This window comes from Triticum aestivum, chromosome 6D, assembly GCF_018294505.1.
Source record: "Triticum aestivum cultivar Chinese Spring chromosome 6D, IWGSC CS RefSeq v2.1, whole genome shotgun sequence".
Taxonomy (NCBI): Eukaryota; Viridiplantae; Streptophyta; class Magnoliopsida; order Poales; family Poaceae; genus Triticum; species Triticum aestivum.
In genome coordinates, this window is record NC_057811.1 from 477,366,676 (window position 1) to 477,372,675 (window position 6,000).

General features: G+C 42.6%; 1 non-coding gene across 1 annotated transcript; it reads left to right on the top strand.

The window, feature by feature from the left end:
• Nucleotides 1-3,760: 3,760 nt before the first annotated feature.
• On the top strand, nucleotides 3,761-3,847 carry TRNAM-CAU (transfer RNA methionine (anticodon CAU)). The gene is given in 2 exon segments: nucleotides 3,761-3,798; nucleotides 3,812-3,847. It is a non-coding gene; the product is annotated as a tRNA-Met (tRNA).
• The last annotated feature ends 2,153 nt before the right edge of the window (nucleotides 3,848-6,000 follow it).

The following is a 6,000-nucleotide window of genomic DNA, read 5'->3' on the forward strand; positions in this document are numbered from 1 at the left end:
TACACGAGACGACGAGAGAATATCACATGAAAATCAAGTTTTTAAAAATAATAATAATATGAAAACCATGTTTGAAAGTTTTGAGAAAAACCTGAAAACAATACATGATGTTATAAGAGCGTGATATTGTATTGCCATGCAAAATTCCAAGTGCAAACACATTACTGTTCACGAGCTTTGAAAGAACAAATTCAGCCATGAATATTGATCCGACACTAACCAATGATGATTTTGTTTTTTCATACCTCATTAGTGAAATATTGTTTAGAGCTCAGAATTTCACATGCTAATAGAACGTCACACTTTTAACAACCCATATCTTTTATTTCTTGTGAAACTTCTTTTCTGAAACTTTAAAACGTCATTTCACGTGGTTTCCATTGGTTTCCGCCGAAACTTGGTTTCCATGTGATATTCTCTCCGGTGCCCACGTCGCCGTCCAAGTCTCCGTCGTTATGAAATTTGTCAGCCAGCTCCAACCAACCGCCGGTCTCTGCGAAGGGGTGGAATTCTAGTCGATTCGTTACAGCTTATTACGATAACGCGTCAGCTCGTTAACATAACGAGTTCAGAGTCAAACTCGGATCACCTCGTGTAACTCGAGAGCTAGCTCGTTTAACTCGTTATAGGCGTCAATAGCAATATTTATATTATGTGTGCAATTAATCTACGAAAACATACTTACAGACACATACATTTCTTCACAAATCACAACAATAAGAAATTTACACTGAAAGAACACTTGGTAAAATTTATAAGTGACAAGAATATATAACAATATCGGTACTTATCTCGCGCCCCTTCTGATTAATGAGCTAAACGAGTAACTCGTTAGCTTGGCTCATTAAACTTGTTTTGTTAACGAGCTCAGATTAAAACTCGGCTCCACTCGTTAGTCACCAAAACTGAGTCGAGCCCAGTCACGAGCTACTCCTTTAGCTCATGAGTTTCGAGTTAAAATTCCATCCCTAGCTCTAGGCCACCAAGGAAGAACCACATTGTGTTCAATAAGAAGAAAAGCCGTACAACATAGGGGCAACTCCAACGGGGATCATCAAATCATCTTAAACGTTTGGAACATTATTTTGCCATCCAACATGGTACCTCAAACGACCGCGGACGCGTTCAGGCATTCAAAATCCCGTAAACCGGTCACCAACTCGTGAAAGGTTTGCGGGAGTCCAAACCTCCGCCACGTAGGCCTGTGACACCCCGGCCCACCCAAATCCTCTCTTTCGGACCCCTTTCCCCTCAATTTGTCCCTCCCCCTTGCTCTATATCCACAGCCTCCCATTCCAACGTTTTTGCTCTACCACCTCGGCTGCTGCACATGCCTTGTTGAACATTGGCTGCCCCACCCACCTGCTTGCCCTCCTTGAACTATGCCACCATTTCACCCCCGGATTCATCCACAGCGAGGTACCCTCCGCCCCTGTCGATGTTGTCTAAGGCGGACACCACGCCCAACAAGTGTTTGGTTGGTCAAAAGTGCGGACTTTGCAGGCATGAAGCAAGGGGCGCGGTATTTTGGCACAATGAGCACTCTTGGTTTCACTAGAAAAAACACTTCACTTCCTACAACTTGCATATGATGTGTGATCGTAACGTGAAGTCACTATCTCATCTGTGGTACACTATCTCAAACTCCGTCATGAAGTATTGCGGTGCGATCGCACGGGTGGAAAGAAGGTGGCTATCGGGCGCGTTAATCATGGAGATTGAAGGTTTTGCTTCTTGTTGCTCAACATGTTAGTCAATTCATTGTATCACACTGAATGTTGCAACTTGATGATCACATTATTGTATAGCCCACATGTGCCGCCCCAAACAATGGAGGGCAGTCCCTTCACATTGATGCATTGTTGGATGAAACTCAAGGGGCATAGCGTCTAGATGAACGCCGTCGTGTGTGGATACCGACTCGAGTATGCTTGAACTTGGGATCGATGAATTTGAATAACTTGTAGAACATCCGACCATACCGATATAGTATTTATATTTAAACTATTTTACTTTACTGGGCCGCTAGCGGTCAAGCCGAAATGTCATTCCCTTGAAAAAAACTGTAAACAAAATATTAAATACCAATACAGCCCCTATGTATGTGTTTGTGGGCTGCTAAGTTGGCTGCCCAGTCAGCTTTGACTTAGTCAAAACCAGTTGACCGGCCAAAAACCGAGTCAAGGGTTGCCTTTTGAACTATGTGGTAAGTTCAGGGTGCAATGTGACTGATTTCAATGATGAGGGTTGTAAATCAAACCTATTATTTAATGTTCATGACACGTTTAATGTGTGGTTGAAGGGTTTTAGTAAGAATAATAGAGATCTGGCGGCTGTTGGTATTACATATATATTTTGGACGAATTGAAAACTATGAAACGAGGAATCTTTTATAACAACAAGGTTGATAATCAAAATGCTTCATGACTGGTTTATTTTGCAGATAAGACCGCGAAACATGGGTCGTAAAAAGGGCTGAGGTGATTGTTGGAGAAATCTTCAGACCTGTTCTTGGATGGATGGCGACTTGTAGGATTGATGCATGATGATAGGAGGACCTCTTCTCCAGGTCGAAGCTCTTCTAGACCTCTTCAATTCGATCTCCTTTGCCCCCTTGCTGGTCGCTTTTGGTTAAGCTTTATTTCCATCCAAAACTTAAATGTGGTTTGTGCACCTTTATTAACATCTCCTGGAGATCCGACATGTGGCTTTCCGAGGATGATGGTAGAGTTTGAATTGTTTGTGTGTCTCTGGGTTATCGGTGCCTACGCTAATATAGATTTTTTGTGTGGTTCTGATAGGCAGCTAGGGATAGCCCAGTTTGTTCTGTCTTGATCATGCATCATCCTTTTCCTTTCTATGTCACTGGTAGTTGTAATAAGACAATGTGGTTCCTCATAATAGAAATCAAAGAGGAAGCTCTCTTTATCTAAAAAAAGGGATCATTTTTTAACATGATACAGACGCATTCGCTCATATATAGGCGCATACACTCATCCCTATGAACACACACGTACACCCTACCCCTATGAGCACCTTCGAGAGACCGAGTCGACATATCATCTTGAGATTGACGAAGTCACCAAAGGTGCCTCGTAGTTGACGGGAACGTCTCCTCACACTGAACGCGCATCGCCGGAATAAAATAAATTCAGAAATAAATGCGAGCACCATGACTTGAACCCTGATGGGCTGAAGATACCACTATCTCCTATTCATCCAACCACATGTTGGTTCGCAAAAAAAAACGACCATTGTATACCGAGTACTAAACATGATCATTCTCCGGGCCAGGTCGGGTTCGGGCCGGGCATGGCAAAACCCGAAGAAAAATTCCCAAGCCCGAAGCACATGAATAGTAGAAGCACTGGTTCTAAAGGTCGTTTATACTGACATCGCCAGTGGAGGGTACATCATCTGTATGCACACAAACAGAATCGCAGACGATTGTTTCCTCTGTCTTGCCGTACTGCTTATTATCCCTCCGTTTCTAAATATAAATCTTTATAGAGATTTCATTATGGAACACCTATGAATGTATATAGATGCATTTTAGAGTATAGATTCCTTTATTTTGTTAACTACGTAGTCCATAGTAAAATATTTATAAAGACTTATATTTAGGAACGGAGGAAGTAGTTCTCTACAACGAGTCTGTATAAAGATCCGTTTTAAAAAAAAAAACTGTATGAAAAAGGTAGAGCACTACTGTAGCTATCATGCCTATAAATAAGGTTGGATATGGTAAGAACACACAAACGGGGCGGTGGCGCAGTTGGCTAGCGCGTAGGTCTCATAGCTATAGCGAGTGATCCTGAGGTCGAGAGTTCGAGCCTCTCTCGCCCCAAATTTTTGTAGTTTTTTGCATCCTCTCTTTTCAGTTTAGTTGAATGAATTTATCTTCTTATAGTAAATCTTCACGGTTGGCCAGAGGAAAAATAATCCTATTCCCGCAGAATCTCTCCTTTCTTTCACATATTTTTTCCTCATACACATTTTCTTAACTTCGCCGTTTCTCGCTGAAGCCCTCTCTCCTTTCCTTGACACACAGTTTTTTTCCTCAAAGGCTTGTGCTGCTTTTTGAAATCCAATTTTGTCTTCTTCTAATCTTCACAGTCGGCCAAAGGAAGATGGTGACTGAAACATATATGAAGAGATCCTGTATTACAAGGTCCTGACTCTTGCGAAAGAATGAACTGTACCAACCTTTTCTTTCCTTATCTGTTCCAGAAAAGCAGTGCATGACCTTTCTAACATGCAATATCTATTCTTACAGATATGCAAGCATATGTGAGTGAAGATGTAAGCGAAAATGTATGGCATTTTGACGTCTTACCTACCTTTGTAGATACAAAAGAACCATACATTTTCACTTACATCTTCAACTAAACTTTGTAGATACGCCGACAAGCCACAAGGATCTCACGTAACCAGATGCCAAGGAGGCACTAGACAGAAGGATCTCACATAACCAGACGCAAATATGCCTAACCAAGGCCTACAAACGGCATGCGTCATCTAGCAAACCAAACACCCCTAACTCATCAGTCATCTAGGTAGCACAGTCTGTACAGATGTGCTTTAGCAGCAAAAGGAGAGGCGTTCAAAACCTCACACTACAGAAGATATGCTTTCCTTGTTCATTTACTCTGACCCGGGCGAGTCGAATCCTAGGAGCGCCTCGCTCAACCTGATTTCTTACGTCTGATCTCAATGCCCTGCACGATGAGGCCCCGCTTCCAGTTTTCACCTTTGGTCTCCGTCAAGCTGAAGGACACCTCGCCATCGTCGACCCCCTCGTTGACCCAAATGATGAGGTTAAACTTATTGAAAGGTACGAGGTTAGAGTGGGAGTAAAGTCTCAATTGAAGAGTATGCCTATCACCTCGGAATTGAATTGAAAAGTGTACAGGGATAAAGTTAAGGAATCGAAAGACAAGTCACTTGAATTGTTTGACACAAAGGTTGAAATTCCTCAGCTACAAATCGACTTGAACCGGAATGTCTCCTCCCCAATGCATGATGATACGGTCGAGGTGTATGTCCCCAATTCTTCTAGCCAACCACCAAGTAGCCAACCAAATGAAGTAGGGATGAATGCTAGAGCCATAGTAATTCAAGAGGAAGAGATTGATGCTATTGCTCATGGTGATGATGGTGCTATTGCTCATGGTGATGATTGGTCGTGCTATTGCTCATGCTGATGCTCACGCTATTTCTCATGGTGATGCTTATGTGGAAGATGGAGAGATTCATTACCATGCCATCGGTAACTTGGATGTCATTGTCTTCCAACAAGACATGGATCGTAGCCTCCTATATAGCCGTATGTATGGGTATGGCTTGGATGGCGAGGCTTCGAGGAAGAATTGGACGAGGATGGATTCACAGAGTAAGAAAATCAAATCTTCACGAAGGTGACTGGCAAGGAAAGTGGTGTCCCATTGTTTCGTGATCTTAGTCTTGCCGACATGGTCATTATTGATGGTGGCATGAGATTGGGTTTGATTAAACCAACACCGTGCTCGAAAGTCGGCGATCCAAGGCCAAAGAATGAGGACGAGTATGCTTTTTTGAAGAAAGGCGTCAAGTTTTGGTGCTTGCAAGAGTTCAAGATGTGGCTGAGAGACTGCACCATTCAAAACAATAGGCCATTTGCTGTTGGTCATTCGAACCAAAATGTGCCCTTTTATGGTTTTGATTTGATGTGCAGCTAGCGATAGCCCAGTTTGTTCCGTTTTGATCATTTTTTCTGAAAAGGAGGTTAAAACCCCCGGCCTCTACATCAATCGATGCATACGGCCATCTTTATTTATTATTGAACATAGGTTTAACAAGAACATACATCAAACCGCCCAAAGCCACCACTCACACCTAAAAAATTCGATAATATGAAGTGCTCTGACTCCCATATCTAAAACCGGTGTCGTCGCCCATCCATCCACATAACGTATCAGAACAAATAGCTGGTGCAGCAGACCTGAAGCGTACACCACATGC